Source organism: Ranitomeya imitator, chromosome 1 (genome assembly GCF_032444005.1).
Source record: "Ranitomeya imitator isolate aRanImi1 chromosome 1, aRanImi1.pri, whole genome shotgun sequence".
Taxonomy (NCBI): Eukaryota; Metazoa; Chordata; class Amphibia; order Anura; family Dendrobatidae; genus Ranitomeya; species Ranitomeya imitator.
In genome coordinates this window covers 851,305,894-851,322,509 of record NC_091282.1, presented here as the reverse complement: position 1 = coordinate 851,322,509, position 16,616 = coordinate 851,305,894, and the positions used below count along the sequence as shown (strand labels likewise).

General features: G+C 45.3%; 1 protein-coding gene across 3 annotated transcripts in view; it reads right to left on the bottom strand.

The window, feature by feature from the left end:
• LOC138651364 (excitatory amino acid transporter 1-like) overlaps positions 1-16,616 on the bottom strand; it is a 273,291-nt gene that overhangs the window by 172,096 nt on the left and 84,579 nt on the right. The window lies entirely within an intron of this gene.

The window sequence follows — 16,616 nt, the reverse complement described above, 5'->3', positions numbered from 1 at the left end:
TAGAGGCGATAGTCAGATCACCTCTATGTAACAGAATTACAGCATTGCTATGAGCGCCAACCACAGGGTGGCACTCAAAGCAATCTGGCATCAACAACCATAGAGGTCTGCTTGAGACCTCTGGTTGTTATGCCGACGCACCGATGACCCCCGATCATGTGCCGGGGTCACCAATGCGCGCATTTCCGGCTGGATGGCCAGAAGCGCTTGTTAAATGCCGCTGTCAGAGTTTGACAGCGACATTTAACTAGTTAATAGATTCGGCCCGCGCCTATTGCAGGCACATGTCAGCTGTTCAAAACCTCTGACATGTCTCAGCTCTGACGTGGGCTCACCGCCGAAGCCTGCATCAAAGTGGGGGTTCTGCCATCGGACGTACTATTCCGTCCGATGGCAGAAAGCGGTTAAATAAGAGAGTTGTGTCAAACAAAATAGTACATTAATAACATTTACCACTTGTCAACTTTACATCACCACAATTTTGGAAACACTTTTTTTTTGTTAGGAAGTTAGAAGCCTTAAAAGTTGATCAGCGATTTCTCATTTTTCCACATTACATTTGAATTGACTTTGAGGGGTCTAAATGACAGAAAATATCCAACAGTGACACCATTCTAAAATCTGCACCCCTCAAGGTGTTTAAAACCACATTCAAGAAGTTTATTAACCCTTCAGTTGCTTCACGAGAACTGAAGCAATGTGGATTTAAAAAAAAATGAACATTTTACTTTTTTCCACCAAAAATGTACTTTAGACCCAAACTTTTTTATTTTCACAAGGGTAAAAGAGAAAATGGACCACAAAACTTGTTGAGTATTCCTCCTGAGTAAGCCGATACTCATTAAGTGGGGGAAAAATCACTATTTGGGTGCACGGTAGGGCTCGGAAGGCAGCTCCTTTTGACCTTTTGAACGCAAAATTAGTTGGAATCGAGAGCAGGCGCCATGTCACATTTGGAGAGCCCCTGATATACCTAAACATTGGAACCCCCCCACAAGTGACCGCATTTTGGAAACCACACCCTTCAATGATTTTATCCAGGGGTATAGTGAGCATTTTAAACCCACAGGTACGAAACAGAATTTGATAACATTAGGTTGTCATATTGAATATGTTGTCATTAGTGTTGAGTGCAAGTTCTCGCTCCTCCAGTTTGCATAGGGTGCTCACTGCTCAAGTATGCACCAAATATCGCAGGTGCTTGAGTGACATGCTCAAGTCCCTGCCCCACATGCTTTGTAGCAGTTTAACACAACAAAAAACATGCAGGGATCCGTGATACTCCGTGCATACCTGAGCACCCAAAGCAAACTCAAGTAATGAGCACTTGCGCAGAACACTAGCTGTCACATCGTCATCATTTTTTATTTTTTACTTTTGAAAAAAATCCAACCCTAATACAACCCTAACCCCATCCCTAGCCCTAACAGAACCCTAACCCCCAACCCTAATCCTTAACCTAACTGCAAAGAATAGAAAAGATTAAAACATTTTTATTTTATCATTTGTTTTTCAAACTAAGAGCGTGACAAAGGGGGATTTTATTTACTATTTTTTTTATTTTGATCATTGTGAGAGACCCTATCACAGTGATCAAATGAACCAATAGGAAAAAACTCCTTATTGTTGCCGAGTACCGGCCGGCAGATTTCAGCGGGCTCACTGCGCATGCCCCCACCATTTTTTCCAGGAAGATGACACAGTGGGTCGGGGGATGGAGGAGGGATTGGCGATGGTGGAGGTATCAAGGGGGACCCCATTTCTCTCTTTTCTGATGCGCTAGATCATATCAAAGGAGAGAGAAATTCATCTTAAATCTTTCCTTTTGGCACGCTGGCCTTTTGTATCCAAGGCTGGCTTCATCACAGTCCTCTGACCCGGAGCACTGGCTAATTCCGTCCCTCCTGCAACTTCTCTCCTTCTAATCAGTTTTGCACGGTTTTGTTCAGGCTTGAAAGCCACATGGCATTGCAGCGTATTATCCCCTGTGTACCTACAGAGTGAGACCACGCAGTCTTGTCAGCATATGACTGCATATATTCAAATCACATACTTGTGGTTACGCTGCCTCTGCTCCCACCACTGGGGAATCATCACAGCATGCACTGTGAGGATTCATAAGTCTGCAGTCACATAAAGTGGCTATAGACTTGTATCCAATGCCGGACAACCCCATTAACCCCTTTTTGACATCGGGTGTAAATGTATGCCGATGTCGGACTCCCTCCCTTTGATGTGGGCTCCGGTGCTGAGCTCACATCGTTCCTGCCACATGACAGCTGTTTTGAACAGCTGACATGTGCCTCTAACAGCCCCTGGTGGAATCGCAATCCACCCGCAGCTGTTAACCCATTAAATACAGCCGTTAACCCCCATAACTCTGTCAGACAAACAAACTCCTTTATATGATTGCATCCTGTAGAAGGGAAGACATCCGTTAGCTTCCCCCCCCCCCCCCGCATTAGTGACATCTATGCTCCCCTTTCCACCATACACTGTGAAGATTCACAAGTCTGCAGTCACATAAAGTGGCTATAGACTTGTATCCAATGCCGGACAACCCCATTAACCCCTTTTCAACATCGGGTGTAAACGTATTCCGATTTCGGACTCCCTCCCTTTGATGTGGGCTCCGGCGCTGAGCTCACATCGTTCCTGCCACATGACAGCTGTTTTGAACAGCTGACATGTGCCTCTAACAGCCCCTGGTGGAATCGCGATCCACCCGCAGCTGTTAACCCATTAAATGCAGCTGTCAAACTGACAGAGGCATTTAACTCATGCTTCCAGCAAGTGCGCCGGAAATCCCGCCCATTGGCGCCCGTGTCACATGACCGCAGGTCACCGATGGGTTGGCATGACAATCCAGAGGTCTACAGCAGACCTCTATGGTTGTCACAGCCGGATTGCTGTGAGCCCCACCCGATGGTCGGTGCTCATAGCAAGTGAGCAATTCTGCTACATACAGGCGATCTGATCATCACCTGTATGTAGCAGAGCCGATCGGGTTATAGCAGCGGCTAATCTTCCATGAAGACTATTGAAGCATGCCAAAAGTTAAAAATAAGTTTTTAAAATTATAAAAAAATAAAAAATATATCAAAGTTCAAATCACCCCCCTTCACCCCATTCAAAATAAAATAATAAAAGAAATTCAAACATTCACATATATGGTATCGCCGCATTCAGAATTGCCCGATCAATATAAAAAAGTATTAACCTGATTGCTAAACATCGTAATGAGAAAAAGACGTTAAAATGCCAGAATTACGTTTTTTCGGTTGCTGCAACATTGCATTAAAATGCAATAACTGGTGATCAAAAGATCGTATCTGCACCAAAATGGTATAATTAAAAATGTCGACTCGACGTGCAAAAAATAAGCCCTTACCCAACCCCTTATCATGAAAAATAGAGACGCTACGGTATCGGAAAATGGCACAATTTTTTCGAATCTTTTTAACAAACTTTGGAGTTTTTTTTAACCACTTAAATAAAAGGCAGCCTAGACATGTTTGGTGTCTATGAACTCACAATGACCTGGAGAATCGTAATGACAGGTCAGTTTAGCATTGAGAGAACATGGTAAAAAAAAACAAAAAAAAAAAAAAACAACTGTGGGATTGCACTTTTTTTTTTGCAATTCTACCGCACTTTGAATTTTTCCCCATTTTCCAGTACACGATATGTTAAAACCAATGCGGTCATTCAAAATTAACACTCGTCCCATCAAACACAAGCTATCATATGGCCATTTTGACCAAAAAATAAAAAGTTATGGCTCTGGGAAGAAGGGGAGCAAAAAATGAAAATGCAAAAACAAAAATACCCCAGATTGTTAAGGGTTAAGGCTGGAGCTCCACGGCGATGTTGTGTTGCACAACAGCAGTTGTCTGACAAGTCAAATCACCAAAAACACTTGTGGAACTTGTGCGTGACTTGCTATGGCACGACTATTTTAGAGCCCTGATTTTGCTCTTAACAGTCAGCTGTTCACAAGTCGCATGTCGCATGACAGTTGCATGGAAGTCTGTTTTGAGCGACCAGTTGCTGAATATCTGACACATTTGGAAACAATTGCAACTGTCGCATGTCGCAACGTAACACCATAGGAAACCATTAGATCCAATATTGCAATGTGTCGCTACAATTTCAGTGTTGCGTGACACATGACGCCATGTAGCCCTGGCCTCTTACTGCCTCATATATTCTATTTCTAGAAACAGTTATATCATTAAACTTTCCCAAACATGCAAAAATGTAGAAGGTTGTGGATTTGTATAGAACTATAAAACACAGTGTTCCACCCCTCAAGCGATGAGTCCAACAACAGAACAAAATCTTAATCACAACATGAAGGAGTGATGTCGCTTATGCCCCTTTCTACGATAGACCTGCTCTAAATCCGTATTGGCAGAACTCTGTTTATTCACAGCATGACGGACTGAGAACAAAATATAAAACAATGCCTATTAACACACACAGGCAATTAATGCAGTTTAATTTTTCTAAAAGATGATAACTACAGTTTGAAGTATAAATTATACCTATAAAATAACTTTTCATTCATCACCTTTATATCAGTCTACATGTTCCAACTAAACAGATTGTATTAATGCATGCTAATTGGATAAAGTGAACTTAGTTTTCAGTATCTGCTCTGGCATGTGGCATTTCACAGAAAAAAAGGAAGATCTATATCTTTGTACCGTGCTAGCCAGTCGAGAGAAAAATATTTAGATTTGAGAGTCCTCAATGGTTGATACCTTTTAATGGTTAACTGAAAATATGGTAACAAATTGCAAGCTTTCATTACTACTCAGGTCTCTTCATCAGGCCAATAAAAGGTATTTTCTTCAGATAGCCATTAAAAGGTATCAACCACTGAGGACTCTCAAATCTAAATATTTTTCAGATACAATAGAATACTGTGACATCAGTAATATTAGGTTAGTACTTCAAGGGATTGTCTGGAACTATTTTTTTTCTCACGCGGCTAAGACCTGCCAGCCAGGTAGTTTCTAACTAATTATCTGTTCTGCCTATACTAGCTCGGAATTGTCATGGACTGCTTCTACAGACAATTCTGCGGCTTCATTTGACCTAACGTCAACAGAGCAGCTCCTCTCCTTTCAGGCTGCTCTGTCCACAGGGCATGACTGCTGATGTCATGCTGATTGACAGACAGCTCCCCGCTGTTAGGCAATCATGACATTGCCAGTCATGTCCCATCAACAGAGCAGAGTGGAAGAAGCTGCTGCTCTGTCGACGTGAAATCAGCAGAAGCTGGAGAACCACCAGCAGGAGCCGTCTGTGACCAATCTGCGCCAGGCACAACAGGCAGGTGAGCATTGACAAAGAACGCAGTTTGCATTCAAAATGTGTTCCTTGTCCTTGGAATCTTTTAAAATGCTTTTTCAATAAAATTTTGCAATTTTTATGAAGCTGGAACTCTTCTTCCTCACAACAGGCGGTAGTTAGCAACTACGTACCTGTAAGTTTTTAGGCCCATAAGGAAAAATATAAATCAAGTTTAAAAGTCATTTGCTTTCAAAGGTAAATAACGTATATAACAAGTACCAAATTTACTATGTGTTGAAGATGCTTTTTACACCAACTGATCAGATTTAGAGTAATTGTAAAAAGTGCCAATGTATCAATGATGAGCTCTTTTTTTCTGCTACATATAAGCACATATTGGTACAAATGAATTTGTGATGTTGGTAAAACAGTTAGCAGCGTAGACCAAAACTTTGGCAGGAACATATGTTTATAAGTCAGCAAAAATGGTAAAAGCAGTACCAAATTTGTCATTTTTAATTCATATATTTGGCAAAATTTTCACCATTTTCACTGGCTTATAAGTGCATGCCTCCCAAAACAGTTTTGATGCTTTTTCCCGTTGTTTGTTCTTAAAAACCAGTGTTTAGCAATCTCCATAAAGCATGGACCCTATGGCGATAAAAAGTTCCAACAGTATACCCAATTGCTAGATCCAGTACTGTGACAGGGGTAATTGGAGGCAAATATCTTTTCCAAAGTTTTTGCCCAGTGTTCTACCTACAAAAAGGGCAACATTTTGGCCTACTCCCCTACCTATTTAGAACATTCCCAGTACATAACACCACAAACTGAATACAGAAACCATTCCGGATATCAAACACCAGACCCTCTTAATAGGGATCCCAACACTATATACAGACTCCTGGCCAGAACGTCCCTGTAAACAGACCATCCTGGAATTTTAGAGTGGACAAGACTTCTCCTTTTCTCCACCAAACAAAGATCACCTATCACTAACCGTAGACCCCCATAACTCTGTCAGACATACAAACTCCTTTATATGATTGCATCCTGTAGAAGGGAAGGCACATCCGTTAGCTTCCCCCCCCCCCCCGCAGTAGTGACGTCTATGCTCCCCTTTCCACCAGTATTATGACATCCATGACCCAGTCATTAAAATAACCCCCCAATTTAACAGGGTCCCCAATGTAATATCATCTATTACCCATTGTTATAATAGCCCCCACAAGTATAATGATATTATTGCCCTCTCAGAAAAATAAATTTTGCTCCTTCAATATAATAGCCCCTCTCACCACAGCTCTTGACCCACTGACACAGTCCACTTTCTCCTGTGAGTCCGGCAAACATATGCTGGAGGTTGCACAGCAATTACCCAGTGGTCTTAACCCTCCAAGTGGTCAGGAAGTTATCCCTTCTCCCATGGATAGGGGGATGACTTCCAAACTTAAGACAATCCCTTTAAATGTATGCAAAAAACCCACTGACAGCTAATATCTCTTTACATTATATATGTTTCTATAATGTAAATTTCATGTTGAGCACCTACCTCTAATCTCATGTAATCTTTAGCATGGTCTCCGATATATCCTCGTTGGGGTCATGACCTCTCTGACATTAATACAGATGGCACACATTCTGTTATTACCAATCACCAATCCAAGAATGATCCGGTCCTTATTCTCTGTATTTTGTTTCTAGTTCTCCATCCTGCTCACTAATCCTTGTCTAATCTGTCACTGAGCTTCCAATGTTGATTCTTATTCTGTACTACGCACCCAATTTCCCGTCTGTATTTAAGAGATATTTATAGGATATCCAGCAATGGACTGCTCTAATATGATAGTTTATTTGGGTCACAAATGTTACAAGGAAATTCTTACAGAACTTCTAAAAAAGACATACCATATTTTGGTTTCCATGTTTTGGAGAATATTGTTAAATCATAATTAACCACAATTTCAGCACACAAATTACCCACCAAATTTTCTTGACCAAAAGCCAAATGGGTATTATCTCATCCATGCACCACAGAGTAAATTAAGCAGCGGTGCACCTTTGAAATCTGTGGCATGTCAGTTTATGCCATGGATTTCACAGTGGCGCTACAATGTGATGGGTAAAATGTCTGGTGAATCTTCAGCACTGAATCTGTAGCAATGGAGTCATGACCAGACCTCCTAACTAAAGAACACAAAGAGGGAGAAATCACACAGTGCATCAAATTTTGGTCATGCCCCTGGCCACAGCCCTAATCCACGCCCATTTACCATTTCTTTTTCCCCTGGCAGGAGTGGTGGCAGCGAGGGACACTCCGCAGACGCCCAAGACTGCAGGGAGAAGACCCAAATCTGGGACTGTCTGCTGTATCCAAGGGACTCTGGTCCAACGTCAGGTCAGTGCTACCTGACAGCTTAACAGGAGACTGTGGATCTCTTCCCTTCCGGCGTCCGTGGCGCGGCTTTTGATTAGCCATGGCTGGTGCAAAGTAATATCTGTGTCCTGCTCATTTCTAGTTGGGACCTGTGGATTTAGTTTTCTGTTCCTTCCTTCACAGTCTGAGCCGCCAGAATTTTCTCATCTTTATGTATCATCACTATACTACATTTGACTTTTTTGGATCTGTACACACATTGCATAACTACTGTGTTTTATTGTTTTCTGCAGGATCCGCACCAAACTACTCAGAAAATCTTCTCATTATTTGATGCAGATGTGAAGCAGCATTTTTAATGTGTTTAAATAGTACAGAAAAGTTTTGATTCTACGTTTTTTTTTTATACATGTCTTCTATGTGGAGCCTAAAAAACAGCACACGAGAGGAAAAAGCACTAAAACCTGCACAGTTCAATAGAATCTTTTTACTCACAGTGGGCGCAGTTCTCATGAAAATAACATCCACTTTGCTTGGACAAGTTAAACTGCAGAATTTATGTGCAATAAAAGCAGCAGAAAATACACAACATTTACACTACAAGGCCTAAATTGTTAAGAAAATGTGATTCCATGACATCGGCGCCCTAGGTGCATCTAAAGACGCTGCTGAACTGTTTCTTTTTTTCTTTAGAGACATCTTCTGAAACAAAATGCATGAAAAAACAAAAGCGCTGTTGCATTTTGAAGCGCAGAATCATAGCTTTTCTGTACTATTAAAAAAAGTGTTAAAAATTCTGCTTCATATCTGCACCAAAATTGCATCAAATAAACAGGAAAAAACATGAAAGAAACACAGCAAACATGCAATAATCAGAGAAGATTGTTATTGCGTTGTGTGTCGAGTACACCTGTAGAAAAAGGCAACAGAAAGAATGCACCATCTGCGCTACGTGTGAACATGGCCTCAGCATTACAGTTTTAATACATTTTTCATGGGTTTAACAGAGAAATATCAATCACACCATTTATTTTACGTCATTTACAGATTCCCATAAATAATCTGATTGCGGTGTTGTGCGGGTCGTTATGATTACAGGCAGGGCTGGCATTAGCACCCGGCGCACCCAGGCAAGTGCCGGGGCCCTGTATAGACGGGTGGCCCACTCACGATGTCATAGATCCATCTGGCCGCTTGCCCGCTGTTTTTCCTGCCGCTTACCCTTTCAATTTGCGTGCACGGCGGTCTTAGGCTACTTTCACACTTCCGTCTTTTCAGATCTGTCACAATCCGTTCTTTTTTGAGAATGCAGGATCCTGCAAAAAAATTTGCAGGATCCTGCATTTTCCCATAGACTTGTATTAGCGACAGATTGTGACGGATGGCCATCCGTTTCATCCGTCGTGCAGAGAAAACGTTCATTGTAACGTTTTATGTGCATGTCGGAAAATCGGTCAGCGACGCATCCTGCGCTGGCCGTCGTCGGCACCAATGTATGTCTATGGGCGCAGGATCCGTCGTTGACCGTCACATGCAGGAATCCAGCGACGGATCCAGTTTTTCCCTTCTGAGCATGCCCGTAAGGATTTTAAACTCTGGGAAGAAGTCAGTCTCTCTCACTCTCTCATCCCCGGACATTTAATTCTCGGAATATCTTTACGACGGATCCGTCGCACACGTTTTCCCCTATTTTCATGACGTCCGTCTATATGTCATTTTGCTGTACCACGACGGACCACAGAAGACGGAAGAGTGAAAGTAGCCTTAGGGTATGTGTCCACGTTCAGGATTGCATCAGGATGTGGTCATGATTTTTCATCAGTATTTGTAAGCCAAAACCAGGAGTGGGTGATAAATGCAAAAGTGGAGCATATGTTTCTATTATACTTTTCCTCTAATTGTTCCACTCCTGGTTTTGGCTTACAAATATTAATGAAAAATCCTGACCAAATCCTGATGCAATCCTGAACGTGGACACATACCCTTAGGGTGCACTGCACAGTACCACTCCCCCTGTATATATACACTGCACAGTACCACTCCCTCTGTATATACACTGCACAGCACCACTCCCTCTGTATATATACACTGCACAGTACCACTCCCCCTGTATATACACACTGCACAGTACCACTCCCTCTGTATATACACTGCACAGCACCACTCCCTCTGTATATATACACTGTACAGTACCACTCCCTCTGTATATACCCTGCACAGTACCACGCCCCCTGTATATATACACTTGTAATGACCAGAGGTCCGAATAAGATCCAGTGAGTCACAAACCAAGACCAAGGCAGAAATCTCCAACGGTATTTACTCAAAGGCAAAATAATCAAGGTAATATGGAGAATATTAAGGCAGATGCACCCCAAAGATACACTAGCTCAGCAGCAGCTGAAATCACTGTGCCACTCCAAGGTCTCCTGAGAACTGTGTACTACAACAGACTAGTAAGAAATTTACCTTACAGGCAACTAAAAACAGGAACAAGTGTAAATTGAATGTAGTGTTATGAAGGGAGCCCCTGGAATGGCACATTGAGTATAACTTACACAACTCTAATATAAGATACACCTCTAAAGTAACAATTTAACACTCTGAGCAGAGATACCCGGGTATCTATAACTATGGTACCGTATCCTGAGATGGATTTCCTCTCAGGCAGGAATCCGCACAGGCTGCAGCCAGTTCATATTTTCAGCGCCAATAAGTTACAGCAAACTCCTCTTGTCTTGTCGGCCGATGCCGAGCCCAAACGCCGGGGACTTAGTTAGTGGTCTCACGATGTTGTCTCTGCTTCTGTAGCTCCTAGGAATGCTTCCACGACAATCCGTCCGTCTCTGTATCAGCAGTCTGTCCAGACTTGTTTCTCCACTCAATGCACAGGGAATCCACAGACTTCCAAATACGTACTGAGTTCTTAGCAAAGTCTCCGTCTTTTGTTAAATAAAGGGTTAACTCCTCTCCAGGAAACGTTAGCCACACAAGTCTCTCACAGAGTTAAACAAAAGGTTAATTCTTCTCCAGAGGAACGTTAGCAACAAAAAGTCTCTCAAAAGCTTCTTTTCCTCCAAAAACACTTGCAGTAAATCCACACACAGTCTCTCTTTAAGATATCACAGCAGCTTCTGCCTTTGCTTCCCGCCTTTTTCTCTCTCAGCTCTCACTTCCAAGTTTCACTTTACACCCGAGACACTAGACCCCACCCAGCAGCACACATTGTCTCTGGGAGTTTTGCACGGTCTGTTCTCTTCTGCAATAGGCAAAAACCACAGGGTCCTAGTGCCCTCTCAGTGGGACTACAGTTCACCCTCTTACACACTGTACAGTACCACTCCCTCTGTATACACACTGCACAGTACCACTCCCCCTGTATATATACACTGCACAGTACCACTCCCCCTGTATATATACACTGCACAGTACCCCTCCCCCTGTATATATACACTGCACAGTACCACTCCCCCTGTATATATACACTGCACAGTACTACTCCCCCTGTATATATACACTGCACAGTACCACTCCTCCTGTATTTACACTGCACAGTACCACTCCTCCTGTATTTACACTGCACAGTACCACTCCTCCTGTCCTGTATATATACACTGCACAGTACCACTCCCCCTGTATATATACACTGCACAGTACCACTCCCCCTGTATATATACACTGCACAGTACCACTCCCCCTGTATATATACACTGCACACTACCACTCCCCCTGTATATACACTGCACAATACCACTCCCCCTGTATATATACACTGCACAGTACCACTCCTCCTGTATTTACACTGCACAGTACCACTTCTCCTGTCCTGTATATATACACTGCACAGTACCGCTCCCCCTGTATATATACACTGCACAGTACCACTCCCCCTGTATATATACACTGTACAGTACCACTCCCCCTGTATATATACACTGTACAGTACCACTCCCCCTGTATATATACACTGTACAGTACCACTCTCCCTGTATATATTGTAAGACTCATGCTGGTGTGGTAGATGGAGGCAGGTATATCTCGCCCAGGTGTTTGTCCTATGTGAATTAGGCCACTCAGTATCTTCAGGGTGCTAATGGGTTAATGATTGCAGGAATAAAAGATGACCAGCTGGGTGTTTCCAGTGTCTGCCTGGGGCACACAGATTGCCTGCCTGTGGGAGACAAACGTGAGTGAAGAGCTCTGCTCAAGATCTGTATGATGTTAGCTGGGTGGGAGAAGCCCCCCCAGTTGTTGAGATAGCAACGTATTTGTTTAGTTAGTGCCGGACAGGCTAGGGTTTATTTTTATGTTTTGTTTTTTGTGTTGCTTTCACGTTAATAAATCTGACCTGAGGTCAGCCTGCTCAGAAACCTGCTGTACGCCTCAGATTCAATGCACAAACCACGTGTCCTTTGACCCCAGCAAAGGCGACCCCAGAGTGTTTTGTCACATTGTGGTGGAGAACGCGGGCATACCGTGGCACAGGCGACAGCATGGAAGACGTGGTGAAAGCCTTAGTACAGTCCACTGCCGTACAGCAGCAGGCCACTGCCGCACAGCACGAAGCTAATCGCTTGATGGCCGCACAGCTGAAGGAGTTACTGGACATGACGGTTGCAGACCGCCAACTTCTCCAACAGGTGGCGCAGCGCCTGGTGAGCATGCCAGACGCTGACCCAGAAGCAGAGTCCAGAAGGATCCATGTGAGTCGATACTGGCAAAAGCTGACTGCAGAAGATGACGTCGAGGCATACCTGACAACGTTTGAGCGGACGGCATTGAGAGAGAAGTGGCCGAAGGCACGATGGGCCGATTTGATTGCCCCGTTTCTCTCCGGTGAGGCCCAAAAAGCTTACCATGATTTGGACCCGGAGGTCGCTCAGGACTTTGAGAAGCTGAAAGCTGAGATCCTGGCCCGGCTGGGTGTGACGACGGCTGTCCGTGCACAGAGGGTACATCAGTGGACATACCAGCAAGATAAACCAGCGCGGTCTCAGATGTTCGACCTGATCTACTTGACAAAGAAATGGCTGCAACCTGAGGTACTGACAATACCCGAAATAATCCAGCGGGTTGTCCTGGACAAGTACCTGAGAGTACTACCCCCAGCGCTGAAAAGGTGGGTAAGCCAAGGAAATCCCACGACAGCGGATCAACTTGTGGAGTTGGTCGAGCGTTATTCCATGGCAGAAGGACTTCCCGACGACACCGCCAACCCCCGGTCTGTGCCTCCTCCTCGTGGAACCGGTAAGACTGTTCCAGGGTCCACGGGTGAAGGAAAATCGCTTAAAACTGTGGGGGAGGAGTCCGGGACTGCTCGCACTCCGAGACCAAGAGTATTGGACGGTGGTCTCAGTAGGGGACCTGTTAGGTGTTTCCGCTGCCATGAGAAGGGTCATGTTTCTGCGAACTGTCCTGTTACCGCTGAACCCATGCAGTGCGACGTTATAGACTCTAGAAAACGCATGTCTTTGGTTACACAGCTAGTGAGTGTGAATGCGGGTCAAAATGATACAGTGAAACACCTGTGTGAATTATCTGTTGATGGGAAAAATGTTGTGGCATTACTAGACTCTGGAAGTGTGGTGACTCTGGTGAAAGCTAGTCTGGTGGCACTTCCGTCTGGTCCGTCTGACAAGTTTTCTGTGACGTGTGTGCATGGTGACACCCGCTCGTACTTAACAGCGGTCATATGGATTTCTACTCCCTATGGGTCAGTGCAGCACAAAGTGGGACTCGTTCCCGCATTGTTACATGATGTAATCCTGGGCAGGGATTTTCCCTATTTCTGGCAGTTGTGGGAGAATCAGTTGCTCCTTCACGGTAGCTGTACCCGTGAATCTTCTCCCATGCCATCTGGAGGTCCCGAGTCCCTAGAGGAGACCCCACAGGAAGATGTTGCTGGGGAGGTTAGTGAATCTAACCTTCAGTACCCCTTCTCCGTCATGGCGGGGGAAACAGAGGAAACTGAGGAACCTCAGCGAGAGGCGGAGGCAGACAGCCATCCGGCACCCTGCCTGCCAGATTTGGGAGTCCAGGTGGATGACTTCCACAGCGAGCAAATGAAAGATCCTACCCTGACTCCGGCTAGGAAAAATGTAAAAATGATAGATGGGGTACCCGTAGAACCTGACACTAGGCTAGCGTACCCGTATATGGTTCTTGAAAATGATTTGCTCTACCAGGTAGAAAAAAAAGGGGAAGACACAGTGCAACGGTTAGGCTACGTTCACATTAGCGTCGCGTCGCTGTTGCGTCGGCGACGCAGCGGCGACGCGCCCCTATGTTTAACATAGGGGACGCGTGCGTCTTTTTGCACGCGTTTTCCGACACGTGCGTCGTTTTAGACGCTAGCGTCGGACGCAAGAAAACGCTACAAGTTGCATTTTTCTTGCGTCCGATTTTGTCAAAAAACGACGCAACAGCGACGCGACGCTAATGTGAACGTAGCCTTAGTGGTACCCAAACCTTATCGGCGGAAGGTACTGGATTTGGCCCACGGACATATAATGGGGGGACATCTGGGGGTACAGAAAACCACAGAAAGGATATTGCATTGTTTTGTGTGGCCTGGAATACATTGTGATGTGCGTAACTATTGTGAGTCCTGTCCAGAGTGCCAAATCGCGGCCCCTAAATCTCAGTTCCGTAGCCCTTTGGTACCCCTTCCTATCATCGGTGTCCCTTTTGAGAGAATTGGGATGGATTTGGTTGGGCCCCTTCCCCGATCCGCACGTGGGCACCAACATATCCTCGTCATCGTGGACTATGCCACTCGTTACCCGGAAGCCGTCCCTTTGCGTAACACAGCTACCAAGACGATCGCCAAGGAATTGGTACAAGTGTTTAGTCGGGTGGGAATTCCAAAACAGATACTCACCGACCAGGGGACTCCCTTTATGTCGAGGGTAATGAAGGAGCTCTGCAGGCTCTTACAAATAGACCCGTTGCGTACGTCTGTCTATCACCCTCAAACAGATGGCCTGGTTGAGCGCTTCAACAAAACCTTAAAACAGATGCTCCGGAAGGCGATAGACAAAGATGGGAAGAACTGGGATTACTTGTTACCCTATTTGCTGTTTGCCATTAGGGAAGTTCCCCAGTCTTCCACAGGATTTTCGCCTTTCGAACGGTTGTACGCCCGTCGTCCCCGAGGACTGCTGGACGTCGCAAAAGAAACCTGGGAAGGTCAAGTCACTCCCTTTAAAACGGTGATCGACCATGTAACACAAATGCAGGATCGTATTGCCGCTGTCATGCCCATTGTTAGGGACCATATGTTACAGGCCCAGGGAGCCCAGAGGCAAAGTTATGATAGAGGCGCTAAGGTCCGTACATTTGCACCCGGCGATAGGGTGTTGGTCCTAATCCCTACGGTGGATAGTAAATTCCTGGCGAAATGGCAGGGCCCATTTGAGGTCCGAGAAAGAGTTGGTGAAGTGAACTATAAAGTGTACCAGCCGGGTAAGAGAAAACCGGAACAGATTTATCATGTGAATCTGATAAAATCCTGGAAAGACCGCTCTGCCCTAACGGCGGATCTGCCCCGTCCGGTTTGTTCACCTACTGTACCAGAGGTGCAGGTTGCTGAGACTCTCTCAGAATGACAAAAATCTGAGGTTAAGCAATTTTTGTTACAGAACCGACAGTTTTTCTCCGAAAAACCTGGCCGGACGAAGTTGGTGAAACATGAGATTGTCACAGAGCCTGGCGTCACTGTTCATGTGAAGCCCTACCGGATTCCGGAAGCCCGCCGTGAAGCCGTCTCCCGGGAAGTGATGGCAATGTTGGACTTAGGAGTCATTGAAGAGTCACACAGCGCCTGGTCCAGTCCAATTGTGTTGATACCTAAACCGGATGGCTCCATCCGGTTTTGTAATGACTTTAGGAAACTGAATGCAGTTTCTAAATTTGATGCGTACCCTATGCCCCGGGTCGATGAGTTGATCGACCGGCTTGGTAAAGCCCGATACATTACGACCCTGGATTTAACAAAGGGGTACTGGCAGATTCCTCTGGCCGAGGCGGCCAGAGAGAAGACGGCATTTGCTACACCGGAAGGTCTGTTCCAGTATGTCTATATGCCGTTTGGACTTCACGGAGCTCCCGCAACGTTCCAGAGATTGATGGATCGAGTCTTGAGGCCTCACAGACAGTACGCTTCTGCCTACCTGGATGACATCGTAATTTACAGCATGGACTGGGAAACTCATCTACAGAAGGTACAAGCCGTGATTGATGACCTGCGAGATGCAGGTTTAACGGCAAACCCCAAGAAATGCCACATCGGGCTTGAAGAAGCCCGATACTTGGGCTACGTGATTGGCCGAGGAGTGGTTAAACCCCAGATCGACAAAATACAGGCAATTCAGGGCTGGCCACAACCAGTGAACAAGAAACAAGTGCAGGCTTTCCTGGGGATTGCCGGCTATTATCGCCGGTTCATACCCAATTTTGCAGCCATGGCTACTCCCTTGACGGATCTTACCAAGGGGAAGGGTTCCGTCATGGTAAAATGGACCTCAGCTGCTGAAGAGGCCTTCCACAGCCTGAAACGGGCTTTGTGCTCTCAGCCCGTACTAGTGACTCCTGATTTCAGCAGCGAGTTTGTGGTACAAACTGATGCCTCTGATACTGGTGTCGGAGCTGTACTTTCCCAGGTGAGGGACGGAGTCGAACACCCGGTCCTCTATCTCAGTCGGAAACTGAATGTACATGAGCAGAGGTATGCGGTGGTTGAAAAAGAGTGCCTAGCCATTAAATGGGCTCTCGACTCCCTCAAGTATTACCTGGCTGGTAGGAAGTTTAGGCTGGTCACAGACCATGCCCCTCTCAAGTGGATGCACCTCCACAAAGACCGTAATAGTCGGGTAACCCGGTGGTTCCTTGCCCTGCAGGCTTACTCTTTTACGGTGGAGCACCGACCTGGGGTGCAGAT